Source organism: Pelodiscus sinensis, chromosome 6 (genome assembly GCF_049634645.1).
Source record: "Pelodiscus sinensis isolate JC-2024 chromosome 6, ASM4963464v1, whole genome shotgun sequence".
Classification (NCBI taxonomy): domain Eukaryota; kingdom Metazoa; phylum Chordata; order Testudines; family Trionychidae; genus Pelodiscus; species Pelodiscus sinensis.
Window position 1 is genome coordinate 93,256,116 of NC_134716.1, and position 14,704 is coordinate 93,270,819.

The 14,704-nt window shown below is 42.6% G+C and overlaps 1 protein-coding gene and 1 long non-coding RNA gene across 3 annotated transcripts in view; one reads left to right on the forward strand and one right to left on the reverse strand.

Annotated features, from left to right (window-relative positions):
• Window positions 1–14,704, reverse strand: part of NDUFAF2 (NADH:ubiquinone oxidoreductase complex assembly factor 2) — a 142,323-nt gene that overhangs the window by 99,642 nt on the left and 27,977 nt on the right. The window lies entirely within an intron of this gene.
• The window catches only part of LOC112547649 (uncharacterized), a 71,127-nt gene that overhangs the window by 51,177 nt on the left and 5,246 nt on the right, over window positions 1–14,704 (forward strand). Inside the window, exon 2 of the long non-coding RNA XR_003091427.2 lies at window positions 13,818–13,990. This is a non-coding gene — a long non-coding RNA (uncharacterized LOC112547649). The remainder of the gene's footprint in view (window positions 1–13,817; window positions 13,991–14,704) is intronic.

A 14,704-nucleotide genomic window follows, 5' to 3' on the forward strand; every position in this document is an offset into this window, starting at 1 on the left:
GGAGGAATTTGGGGTGTAGGAATGGACTCCAGGCTGTGTCACAAGGGTTTGAAATGTGGGAGGAGCTCAGAGTAGGAGGTGAAGGTTGGGGGTGGGGTCTTGGTGGGAGCTCAGGATTGGGGCAGTGGATTGGGGGGCAGGACACTTGGCTCAGGCTGCTCCCGTTTGGTGGTGCAGGACTGCAGGAGAGGGAGCAGGTGGCTCTGCATGCTACCCTGCACTCACCTGCAGGAACCAACCCTCGCAGCTCCCATTGTCCCTGATTCCCAGTCAATGAGAGCAGCAGGGGCTAAGTCTGGATGTGAGGAAAGAGGAGAGCTTCCCAGCACTTGCAGCTAGCACCAACCTTGGCAGAATGGTAGTGCACAGAGCCATGTCTCCTCTCACCAAGCAGGACCGGAACTTGGATATTCACATCTGAGGGAGTGCATATACATCAAGTTGTAGATATATTTAGGAGGATGCTAACTGAATTGCTTCTAAATTGTCAGCAGTGTTTCAAGTGAATAAAATTTCATTAGTATTTTTTGTGCATAAGGCCCAGTCTACACTAGGAAATTAAGCTAGTACAACTCCATCACACAGGTGTGAAAAAATGTATATCCCTGAACAACGTACTGAAACTAACCTAATCCCCAGCATAGAGAGCAGTAGGTCTATAGGAGAATTCTCCCATCAATCTAACTACCACCTCTCAAAGAGGTGCAGTCCTCTGCCAAAGGAAAAGCCCTCTTCTTGGTATACGTAGTGTCCTGTCTGATGTGAGGGCTCGAGTGGTACAGCTGTAGTGGTGCAGATACACTGCTGCAGCATTTTATGTGTAGACAAGCCCTCAGTTATGTCCCAGAGTCAAAAACCTACACATTCCATAATTTTCTGTTGAGACATCTACAGTATTAATAGTTAATTTGGTCTTCGTTCATGTAGTTTAATAACTCCCTAACACCAAGAATGTTTTCCTATTACTACACTGACATGCTTAAGAAGTTAAAATTAAATTGCTATATTATAATGACAGCTGCAAGATAATTGATTTAAAAGGTTGGCTGTACTATAAAACATGATAAAGTACTTTTTAAAAAAAAATGTGAGGCTAGAAAAAGGGAATAAAAAGTTGGTTTTACCGATTCAGTTTCAATAATGGTCAATGATTAACAAATATATTTTGTAACTTAACATTCTTTAAATAAAGTTAATTCCTCTAACCATTAGAGACTGATTTTTTTAATAACTGATATGAAGCTCAACTTAGAAGGAAACAAGAAAAGAAAAGGGTAAGAGGTAGACGCAGGCTTAGGGAACAGGGACCTAACACTCTCTAATACAATACTGTTTTCTTGCTAAGTGCTGGGTTCCCTTTGTTGATTTTTGTTTTAAAATAGCTATTCCATAACTCCCTCAACTGAGAGGCCCTTTCCTCTGTAAATGACTCTCCCTGGAGTCTCAGACTCAAATAGATCTGGGAGGCCATCAGAGAATCAAGACATACATGGCTGCTCAAAGCTCCACATATGGCTTTTGTAGACTCTAATCAACTGTCAACTCAACTGTCCCTGCTGTCTGGTAGAGGGAGCAGAGTGCTGCTTGATTTTCCTGATTCAGAAAAAAAAGGAGAGTGCTGAAAATGATTCTAGTGGTGTGGAACTTCCCTCACAACTGACTTATGAGCACCTCCACCAGGAAGGATAGGCTCACCTCCTCTCCTTTCAGTAGCCAATGGGTAGGAAGTGAAAATGAAAATTCAGAGGTGTGACATTCGGATGCTCTACTGATGCATGACGACAGAATCATAGAACAACAGAATACTAGAACTGGAAGGGACCTTAAAAGATCATCAAGTCCAGGCTCCTGCCCTCAGGGCAGAACCAAGCATGGTCTGTATCATCCCTGATAGATGTCTATCCAACCTGCTCTTAAATATCTCCAGTGATGGATATTCCACAACTCCCTAGGCAATTTATTCCAGTGTTTAACCAACCTGACAGTTAGGAAGTTATTCTTAATATCCAACAAAAACCTCCCTTGTTGCAGTTCAAGCCCATTGCTCTCGCTCTCTCTCTCTGTGTGTGTGCGTGTGTGTGTGTGTGTGTGTGTGCGCGCGTGCGAGCCCCGCACTACTAAGAGCCCTGCAAGGAGCGGGCTGACGTCAGGGGAAGCGCTGGGAGCCAGAGGGGCTGGACATCAGATGGCAGTGCAGGGGATAAAGAAAGCCCCGAGAGGCCGTTGTGGGGGCAGGAGGAGGAGGAGGAGAGGAGCATGGAGGGAGAAGCCGGAGAGGGTGCAGAGCGAGGGGTGTGCAGCAGCCCAGAAAAGGGGGCGCAGCACCCTGCGGAGGAGCAGAGTCCGCAGGAGGAGACACCAAACTGCCGGGGAGATGGACCTGCAGAAAGGACTTGACGGAGGAGAGGAAGCGGTCCAGGACTGAGCAGCGGAGCTGGTGAGTTAAGGTCGCAGCCCCACCAACTGGGCAGGGAATCGTGGCTCTGCCCTTAGGGTCCTGGGTTGGGACTTGGAGTGAGGGAGGGCCCAGGTTCCTCTCCCCTGTCGGACGACCATTCAGGCGAGACTTGTAGCGGGTGAACATCCGGTAAGCCCGGACACCGGGAATACTATGGACAGAGGACTGGGGGAGAAAAGACCTTATAAACTGGGGCACGGTGAAGGGAGGGAGCACTCTAAAGTTGAGAGCAGGCGGGGACAACCTCTGAGGGGAGGCGCGGACCGTAACAGAGACAGAGAGTGTGTGTGTTCACACACCTGTCTTGGGGGGCCCAAGATTCATACCAGGGCCTTGGTTCTTTCCCACTCTGTCCCTCACAGGGTGTGATAAGAAAGTGCACTGCTCATGTATCCCCTGTGCTCCCCAGCCAAAGTGAGGAATGCAGCAAACTACACTTTCCCCTCACTCCCTGATGGAGGAAAACACTCAGCAATGTTTCCATACAAATTTGGAGGCTGGAAGCTTCAGCTCCCCCTATACATACTCCTCTTACTAAAGGGCGTCTCGGAGGTGGAAAACTCAGGGCTGGGCTGTCCCAGATGGGAGAGACCATGCCCCCAGCCAGCTGATTCTGTCTCTTTTCTATATTGTTTTATGAGAAACAGTCCCATTTCAGGCACATCCAATTTTCCTGGCACAACCAAATCTTCATGCTGCTCATAAGAGGAAGCTGTGTAACAAATTTGGGGGTCCTAGCTTTTATCATTTAGGAGGAATTCTTAGACAGAAAAACACTCTCAAATATATAGTAGATTATAAAAAAAAAGTTTAATTACAGTTCAAACACAAGTCAAAACATATTAATATAGTAGATAAAGCTAAGAAGATATTTAAGGATAACGTAGAAATAGGTAAGTCAAGCTGTTGATAGTTGTACGAAAACCACGGCTCTCTAAGTATTTTAGTACATTATACCTGTAACCTGAAACTGTCATCAGAGGCATAGCGTGGGTGTTATGTGCCCAGGGGCAAAAACAAAATTTGCGCCCCTCCCACCACGTGACAGGGCCCCAAACCTGGTGGTGTACTGCATCTTCCCCCAATCCCTCTAGTTTGGTATAGACACTATCCCACTGTTAAAGAGGGAGGAAGATTGGGCTGGGGGTGCAGAGGCAGGGAGGAGGCTTCAGCAGGCGGTGGTGGATGGAGGAGGAGCAGGTGAGCAGAGATATGATGGGGTAGCAGAAGGGCAATTACCCCCCCACACACACACACACCTCCTTTGCTACATCAGTGAACGTAAGAGATTAACTTACCTGTTAAATTAACACTCAGAAAAAACTTTTAAATAAAACTAACACACAACACGAGAATCACCCTCACTTTCTTGAAGCAATAAGTAGCCTAAGGCTGAGGATACACAGCAAGTGAGGCTTTCAGTCTGCCACGAGGACTTTTTTCTTCAGGCGGCTGTGAAATTCTATTCTTAAATAAAGCAGAGAGGTCTCTCTGAGCTGCTCTTCCAAATTTCACACAAGCCATTCAATTGAAGCCATAGATATCAAGAATCAAGGCCAGCCTTGCCTTTGGCAGACTGCCTCGCCAATATTCACAATCACAATGTCCTAACATGTATAAGACTTTTAGTTGAGAAAGCCATGTTTAATCCCAAGTCTCTGCTATGACTGGGAGATGTGAGTGACCTATAGAAAACACCAGCATTTTCTTTGGAAACTCCACAACAAAACGTGGGAGGATTGATCACCTCGGTAATGTCAACTCCTTTAGAACTGAGGCTCTGATTATACAGCACCAGCTGAGGTACAGCGTGCACTGCATGCACGTCTGATATATTTTTACCAAAACTTCCACCTGCCCAACTTGTCAAAGGAGAAAGGAAACAGGGAGGCCAAAAGGAATGGTTTAGAGCAGTGTTTCTAAACCTTTTTTTAATAAAGTATCCCTTTTAAAACATTTATAAGTACTCCCAGTACCTACAGTTTTCAGACACACAATTTTTTTTTTCTACAATTGCAACATATCTGTTTAAACAACTTCATTGTATCCCCATCACTCCTTACAAGATACATTGCCCATGGAGGTCAATGGGGCCAGGCTATTTTATATGTAGACGTACTGAAAAATGTATATGTCAACACTAAGATGGCAATGTGTATATTATGTAAATAATACCGAATAATAATTGCCAAATGAGACCACTTCCCTGCTTACAAAGTGCCCAATACAATTTAAATTTTAATCTACGATTGAGCCCAAAATAATCTGTTAATTTGACCCAAGAAGATCCAGATAACATTTAGTCACTCTTCAAACATATAAGGGACCAATCAGTAAAAGCCCCTCTGCCTGGTAGAGGTGATCTTTGAAGAAAATTGAAGAGACTTTGAATTTACTCTGACAGCAGCCCTTTCTCTCACTGAATGTGGGTCTTCAGCACAGGTTTCATTTTATGTGTCAGAATAACACAGAAATGTGTTGTCACAGCTAACTTCATTCAGGTCAAAGCAACGTGCACACCAAAGACAGAAGAACAAATCCCTTGAAGCTGGAAGTCAAAATATCTCACCTCTTCACAGAGCTCACAAAGGGTCTTGCTCACCCAGAGACACAAGTCAAGACAACTCTCTCTGGAGAGACACAAAATATCCTGCCTCTCAGTGGACATACCAAACGTTTCCATGTGGCATCTTACCATGCTGTTTAAATCGACTGCTTAGATGAAGAAGACTCACAAAGAGTCTGTCCAACATCCACACTGGAGCAATATGGTGATTTATCACTGTGGTAACAGACCTGATATCTCTGTGGGCTCTTGTGGAGCAGCAGGGAGCCAAAGGTACCTCTATTCCAGTGGTTCTCAAGATTTTTGGCCTGTGGACCACATGACATTGTAAACGTTTCTGCAGACAACCAGTTGCTAATGGAAACCCAACTTTAATTACACAATTATGCCCAAGCCATTTTACTAGTGCTGCAGCTGGGGAGAATGGTTTAATTTCACTTATTAAATAGATTAAATGTTAACTCTCATATATTAGTTATCAAACTTCTTTTTAAATAAAGTAAAATATTAATTTATGTCCAATACAAAAGGTTTCAATTATTTCTTTATGTATAGCAGGGGTACGCAACCTTTTTTGGAACGGGGCCACTTATCCACAGAAAAATCAGATGAGAACCACACAAATGAGAAACAAAAACACTCCTCTCAAAACCCCAACCCTCACTTAGGTGACCCCCACTGAGACACCTCACTCCTCTGGCATTCCAGCCCCAAAGGGTGAGGGGAAGGGACAGGGAGGACTGAGTTCAGGACTTTCCATAGGCTAGATTTGCTTTTCTGAAGAATTTTATGGATCCCTTAGGTTCTAAAGTGGGGAGAAAAATAAGGGGTTCAGTGTGTGTGAGAGGGCTGCCACTGAGTGGGACAGCGACGGGGTGCAGGATCTGGGAGGGAAGTGTGGGCAGAAGGGAGCAAGGTCGGATTGGTAGGTAGGGCACAGAGCAGGCTGGATGTAGGGTATCTGGCCAAGGGGAGAGAGAGCAAAAGCAGACTAGGGGTAGGGTATCTGGCTAGGAGGGAGCGTGCAAGGAGGCGACTTTGGTAGGGGTTGGACCTCCCTGGTCTGGCACCCTCTGGACCCGACTGGTCCCAGATGAGGGATTTTTTGGACCAGAGGAGGTCATTTCAGGGCTCCTGGTTCCCCCATCCCCACTAGGATTCTTTGCACCTCCCTTTCCTGCAACCCAACTGAGCTGCCCACCCCCACTGGTTCCCTGCATCTCCCCCAAAACCATCCCCCACAATCCAAGGGAGTGCAGCACCAGTTCTCTGCAGCTCCTTACAGCCCAGCTGAGCTGCCCTTCTGTTCCCAATGTCCTCCCCCATCCACCTCAGCCCAGTTGAGCCCTGCACTGGTTCCCTGCATGCCTCCCCCACAGCACAGCTGAGCCCCGTTTCCCTGCACCTCCCCCCAAACCCCACAGAACTGCTGAGCCCAGCTCTGATTTCCTGCCCCTCCCGTTGAGTCTAGCCCCGGCTCCCAGCACCTTCCTCCTGCAGCCAAACTAAGTTCTGAGCTCCACACCTCCTTCCTCCCCCCACAGCCCAACCCAGCCCAGCCCAGCACCTCCTCACTCCCACAGCCCAGCACCCTGCACCTCTTCACTCTGCAACCCAGCTGAGCTCCATTTACCTACACCTCCCCTCAAATCACGCAGACGTGCTGAGCCCAGCACTGATTTTCTGCCCCTCCCTCCCTACCCTTGAGTCCAGCGCTGGGTTCCCGGCACCTCCCTCCTCCTGCAGCCCAGCGCCCTGCACCTCTCCCCACCCCCATAGCCCAGCCTGGCGCCCCCCTAGCGTGATGCCCAGGGGCAAATGCCCCTCCTGCTTCCCCCTTGCTACACCTCTGACTGTCATCTGCCATCCCTCCTAAAATAAATAAGAAATTACTTCTGCATGCATCATGGTTGAAGCTGGTCAGACCTAGCTGTGTTTAAAAAAAAAAAAAAAAAAAAAAAAAAAAAATCACAAAGAGCATTTTGTTACATTTTCCACTATAAAATGCAAAATTTCAGGTCTGGAGAATGTTAAACAATGTTCATTTGTTTAAAGTGCCAGAGAGCATAATATTAATCTGGCAATAATTCACTTGGCAGCTTAATGTTGCCCTTGCAAAAAAAGTGCCATGTAATAAAAATATAGCAGATAGCATCTCTGTACTAATGAAAGCACCTAAAATCCCGTGCATTCTCAGAGAATCATTACATAGTACAGTGTAGTGCCCTCCATCAGAAATTTGTGTCCTAGCAGTTGTTAGAACATGGGCATATCTCAAATACTCCAGGAGGTCCCCCAAATTACTGCAGGGAACCTAGTCTACATACTGCCAAGGTTCACAATCTTTAGTGGGACTCACATGCTAACTATTAAACACACAACATACAAACACAACCTCCTGTTAATACCATTTATTCTACAACTGAAGTAAATTATCCTTTTCTATGGTTGGCTGGTTTTTTTTGGGGAGGGGGGAGGTGAGGGAGAGGGAAATAGAAGGACAAATTACTATCTGCATATGATACCCACTAAGAAGAAAAGATGTTTGCAACCAGAGGTGCCAACTTCATGTATGTTCCACGGCTGAAGTATCCACAGAAAAATATTAAGCACCCACGAACAACCAGCTCCCCTTCCTAGAGTCTCCTGCCCACTGACTGCCCCACAATCTACATTGTGCCTCCTCCCACCATGCAACAGCTGTTCCATGATGTGGTGGCACTGGGAGGCAGGAGGAGGAACGGGGATTGGGCATGCTCAGAGAAGAGGGTCGGAAGAGACATGGCAGAAGTAGAATGGGAAGGGATGGGTGGGATGGGGCAGAGTATGGTAGGACATGGAGGGAGGGGGGAAGCATAAAATGGGGGCACGGTTAGAGGTAATGTGAGGGTTGAGCACCAACTGGGACAATTGGAAGCCAGAGCCTGTGCTTGCAACTGATTACCAGATCGGGGGATAGGATAATGGCAGAAGTATGATATTTAAATAGATTTGCACTGAATTAATAGTCACAGTTTAGCTACTCAAATGAATGGGTAGCATAGACAAACAAGTAAAATTGAAAAATATGACAATAACCAGGGCTCGCCAAATAATGCAATCTGCTTGCCTATGGAGAGTAAATTGCAAACCGGAAGAGCCGAGTTTGGGCGATCTGTGCATACGCAGATCGCCAGACAGCGCGGCTGGCGAGAGGGGCTCGCCGCAGTTCGGCGAGCCCTGACAATAACTACACTAATATAAAAACCAACTACATTTTGAACACTGCTTCAAACTATCCCAAAACATTTTACATTCTTCATAGCTGTCTGTACACTATCAATACTAAAAGTTTGTCTTAAAACAACAATATCTGCCAATAATAAAAAATCTCAAGAGTTAGTCTTACCTTAAATTTGACAAAACGTATCATAGCCGTTTACCTGATTTTATTATTCATTTGTTGTGCGATGTACAAGTCTCTAGAAAATAAATCCACTACTTAAGATAATCCCTAAAAATACCCTACTTCCTAATAAGTATAAAATAATGTAGTTTCACACAAATGTATAAACTTAAGTTCAATATAAAATTTTAAATAGTGTGTCCATTATGTTTGCTGTGTATTACTAAGCTAATAATTGCTGTATACTCTCACATAATATGTATGTGATAGGATTCTTGTCGTCTTTTTTTTTATAATACTCACCCTGTCAAGGGGAGGACAGGGAGCTGTATCCAACTGCTTCATTTCATAATTCATTTGTTCTATGATGTTATGACTAACTAACATGCCATATCTAGTCCTTGTATGCTAAATAGTTTTAAGTTGTAGACTTATAAAAGTGCAAGATAGATTAGAAGTTAAAATGAATAAATCTGTATTAGGTATCTAAGTAAGTAGATCTGTAAAATGGCCAACTTACCTATATGAGGCCAGAGGCATAAAAATGCTTGACATAAGTAAGTGACCAAAGAATAACCCTATGCCACAAGATTACAGAAAAATGTGCCAATGGGTAGCATTGCAAAAAATTAACCATAAGAGTAATTTTGACTACAAAATACCTGGTAATCTCATTATTCCAACATGTGCCTTAACTGCAGGGTACATGTTAATCATAAATGCTATAGAAAAAACAGGGTATTCTTGGGGGGGGGGGAAGGGTCAACACTTTCATGCACACAAATGACAAGATAAGACAGGGGTCTGAAGTTGAGTAAAATATGTTCTGAGAAAATTCCAACAGAAACCATCCCTCTACCAATGATCAAATTGGCAAGGCGCCCATTAAATTTTAGGACTATTGTGAAGAATGTGGATATAGCTATATTGGTAACTTGTTCATAGATCTTTATAAAATTTCTGTAAGTTTGGGTAATCATGGCCTTAACTGTAAATTTATTATTAAACCCTGTAGTTATAAATGTATGTGTGGTCACTATCCTTGGCCTTTCTGTGTTCCTATAATCTCTAAATCTAAAACAAGTAATAGAAGTAACTTTCACGCTGATGAACTTAAAAGTGTAGCCACCAAAGCCAAACCCACAATGATTTAACATAACAATACTAAATTCACTTTATAGAAAAGGCTACAGCATATAAAATAAATGAATAAATAAAAATAAAACTGGCCTTCCCTTTCACACATAGGACATCAATATATTCAAGTAAATATTTTCAAAGTATAAAACAAGTCATAAGGTTATCATAAAATGAAAAGTACTTCCCCCCCTACATATAGAAGCACTTTAAATACAGTGAGTGGCACAATTAATGTTTACAAGGCTAGCTATATTACTTTCTCTGATTCAAGCTTCTGCTTTAGGGGGAAAAAAGCTTGAATCACAAACACCTTGATCTATATTTTGAATTGACTTACAGTAATCATAATCAAGCTACCACATACCCTAAAACTGTAACTGTAAGCAATATTTGTAGTTTCCCATCATGACTCACCCTTTCAAGAGTCTATGAATTTTTCAAATGCATCATGAAGTTGTACATAAATGCAGGCTAAAATACATTTTGCTTGTTAGATTTTAAAGGTCTGATTTTAAGTATCTTTCCTAGATATTTAGTAAACAGTGGGATTATTTGCTGTCTCCAATGAGATGGCAGTTTCCCCAGCGTACTAGGACATTAAAAAAATTGTTAGCAAATTAAATCCAGAATCAAGTTTTCACTCATCATCACAAGGAGCTTCATTTACGTATTATCCAAGATACCTGCTTCACTAACCCATTCTCTTCCAGTATATTCTCTTCAATACCCATTAAACAGATTTTAGAGATGTGATTAAACTGTTTCTTCACAAAGAATGCCGGGAGGAAACAACTGAATTCTTTCGCCATTTCCTTTTAGTAGCTTGCTTTGCTGCTTTATTAACAGTCACTTCAATCTGTCATTTATTTACTCTACAATATTTTTTGTGTTAAAGAATCTATTATTTACATATCCCAAAGTGCCAGTTTTGTTTTTCAAACACACTTACATTTCTCTTTAGTTTCCAACAGTGCAACAAGTTTTTTTTTTCAAAAGCTCTATTTTAGCTGTCATTTTAAACAATCCATTATTCATCCACACTGATTCCAATATTTAGTTTTGCCCAACAGCACATTCTTTTTGAGCCAACTCTATGACCTCTTTCAACATTAGCCAATTTTCTCCCACTGTGCTTCCTGCCGAGAACATTGCCAACCTAGTGCACTGGTTTCATTCTTCATTTAACATATTTCACTTCTAAAAACTTTAATTTACCAGCAGTTTTATTAGAATAGCACAAAATATTCTCTGGGAAGTTCACATTCATAGTTAGCCTCTAGTTCAATGCACTGTTGAACCTCATTATTGTCATTCTTCATTATTTGTAGTACCTTAGTGCCTTCAAGCCCTACTCACAGACCAAAACCTCATTGTGCAAGGCACTGTAAAAATAGAAAAAAGATAGCCCCTATCCCTAGGAACTCACAATCTAAGTATAAGAAAACAGACAGTTATAGACGGATAGAGTCCCCGCTCCCCCAAAAAAGTGCCCAACTAGGTAATATTGGTCAACCCACAAAAGTTCAGAGAACGTGACTGAAGTTGCTCAATGCATGAGAAAAAACCTCCACTCTCCTTTCCCCAAATTATAAAATAAACCAGTCATAACTCTGTGATACCATTTTCCCTCCCACCTCTTGTCTTATTCTACTTATACTGTCAACTCCTATCTCTTACTAAGCATTTATACAACACCCATGCACAATGGGATCTGATCTTGACTGGGATCTCTAGATGCTACTTCATATAAACAAACAAACAGAGTACATTTACAATAATTTTAAGATAACAATTAATGTTAAGAATTAACCAATTGAATCAATGTGAACTAAAAGGAGTCAACATCAGCTAAGAATTCTGACTTTCCCATTATTCCAAGCACAAAGTTAAATCTGTTTTGGAGATACCCCATAATAAGAGAGCACTAACTATTTCTTTCGTACAACAAAACAATTTGTAAATTGGATTTTTTTCCCCTGGCTAGAGAAACACCACAAAGATAATGGGCATTATCAGATACCTTCATCTAATCAGACCCAAAAGGACACAACCAGCATGCAGGAGGCCCCCGCTTTACAACGGCCTGATTTACGACCTCCCACACTTACGACCCTTTCTGTAAGTGTGGAAGGGGCTGAACTCCCCAGACTCATGTCCTCGGCCCCGCATTTACAATGGCATACAAAGCCTGTCGAAAATGCGGGCTCGAGTCACAACACCCCCAACTTGCGACACTATCCCAGGAGCCAATCGCGTCACAAGTTGGCGGCAGCCTGTAAACTAAACAGATGATGTAAACAAAGCGTGCTGGTCTTGCTCAATGTAACGCCAACTATAGCTAAATGAAGTACCTTCATAAGGATGAAATGCTGTCTTTGCATGTACTATCTTACTAGCAACCTAAGAGATGCACTGGTTGCTGTACAATTCAAGGACTAGGTGGAAAAAAAGCACGCAGAATAGACAGAGAATACTGTTCAGCTATCAGTACTTTGCTGGTCATTGGGACACTCTAGAAAAGGCAGACGGCAACCTGTCATTTGAGGCACGTTATGAAAGAATTCTTTCCTGTTAATCAAAGCTGTACCAAAGAGAAGCAAGGAAAAACAGACAGATTATGCTGTCAATTTTAGATGTGATAATGTGCTTTGAGATAAAACATTCTTCTGCATGACAATTGAACAGATGGGATTTTTCACTTTATGTTAACTGGACCAATACCTAAAATATAATTGAAATGAAGCTAAAAGCTGTTTCTTTCTTCTAAAGAAGTAGACATGTTACCCAAGAAACATGTAACAATGTTGCAAAGATGATGTAGATATTATATCATTTTGTACATTTGTGCAAAACTTCTGTCTAACGGCTGATGAAACAGTAGATGTTTATGTGATTAGTACATCAGCATGACAGCAGATACATCATCATCTCTGGTGAAAAAAATCATTTAAGTAAGACTCCATTAAATTTTGGCATGTTGATTTTAGTCTACAGAGAAGAGATGCGCAATGACCACCTTTACATAAGGGTTGGTTGGGGGGTGGGGGGGAGGTAGGGAAGGGAGAGGAAAAAGGAATGAGAGAGCAGAAAACCACTGTTGCTATGGATGGACTGAAATATAGTCAATCATTATCTCATATCCAAGCTCTTACTATGTCTTGTAACTTCCAACTCTGTTGTTTCTCTAACATCCATTTTTCCTCCACCATCCTAATTACTAATTCCCTGATCTGATTAATGTCTTTGTCATCTCTTGCCTTGATTGCTTTAGCATGTCTTTTTTTAAACCTAAGACCTCTTGTAATACATCAAAACTGCTGCTCCGAAAATCATATTCTTTTCCTACATAAACCACATTTTCCCCTCCTTAAACTCCATCACTGCCTTCCTCTTTTCTCTTCTATATCAAGTTAGTCATCTCACCTTTACATTCAAAGCTGTGCACAATTCTGCCTCCCGTGATTCCTCCATCTCACCAACTCTCATCTCTTTTATTCCATCCTGTACCTTGCACCCCAGCTAATCATTTTTTCTTGTTTCCTTTGCATCCTGCAACTGTGTACCTCTTTTTATGCCACACCAAAGTCAGAACAGCTTCCTTTTTCTCATGCATGCACCAAGTGACGTATGTCTTCTCTTCAAATTCTTTCCTAATTCACTCTTGGCGTCACCTTTCAACCTTTTTTTTCTGGTTCCATCCCATTTTTGTGCATTATTTGTTTGAATTACATCAGAACTGGATGCTTAGCTCTTCAGAACAGGGATTATGAAGCAGGTTTTTTAAGAGGTATATACATTTATGGCTCTCCTTCACAATAATGTAATTGTTTTAATAAAGCTAAGAGGAGGATAGTTAGGTCTGAAAGAATGAACATGCCATTAGGAGTCAGGATTCCCTAGCTCTATTCCTGATTCTGCCACTGCCTCACTGTGTAGCTCTGGGCAAAAATCACTTCACTCTCAGTTTAGTCAACTGTAACATGACAAAAGTTACTCTGACTTGTGACAATTAACTAATTACCTAGACAATTAACCTGTATAATGTTTCCAGTATGCAAAGCACTATATATTACTAAGTTAGTTTTGAGCCAATGTGAAAAGTAATTCTGAATGACCAGGGGAGTGAAGCGGACAGACGGCTGCAGACAGGGGAGTTTAAGAGGGAGAGCAAGAGATCCCGCCACTGAACAGGCTACCAGGTGAAAGTACTAGCTTTTAGAGTGAGTTTCCTCAACTGTCTGACCTTTTAATTTTGATTCTAATTTCAGGTGATTTCGGTTTCAGTTACTGTAGGGGTAAACTGAGGCAGTCCATGGTATCTTGCTGAGAACTGACAACTCAAATCCTAAATCATTAGACAAGCCTAGGAATACAGCACAGCAGTTAACTTGACCCTGGTCACCCTGACAACCACATTCTAAAAGGGCTTCACTTTGATAAGGTCGGTACCAAACAACCAAAAAACCACACGGGATTGTTTTTCATGATCTGCTTTATTCCTAGAAAATAAGCTTGTATCCCAAAGGTCGCTCCAAGGCAATGCCACCCCCACAGTAGACGCATTATATTTCCGGACAACAAAATGACCATCAACATGCCTTTGTTTATGTTGGCTTATTTAGCTTGTTAGGAATAATTATTTGTATTAGTGATAACATGTTAAATTGGCGATGGGTGGGGATCCTGTGTAACCTTCATAGTTCATTGGCCTATGTGCACATCTCATTTCCACCGCTAGACCTATCAAATCACTTCCCCTCCGCCCATCTGCTGCCTATATAATCTAATGTATGTTTTGGTTAAGTCAGTGCTCACTAGGTTAACCCCTGATGGGTACTCCACCAGCTGTGTAAACCAATAAATCCTCTGCTTGTTTTCACCTGCACCCAGTGTGTCCAGAATTATTCCCTACAGTTACTGTGGCAGTTGGGATTGATTGTCTAGGAGTGTTTGATCCTTTGTTCCCTTGATTGCCTTTGATCAGCCTCATGCTCAGCCTTCCCCTGTATGACTACAGATTGGGCATGCCTGACCTAGATGAGCAGGCTTTAAAAGCCACTGGCAGAGTGACCACAGGAGCGAAGCAGACAAGGGGCTACACACAGGGGAGCTTAAGAGGGAATTGAAAGAGGGAGGCCTACTATGGTCAGGAAGA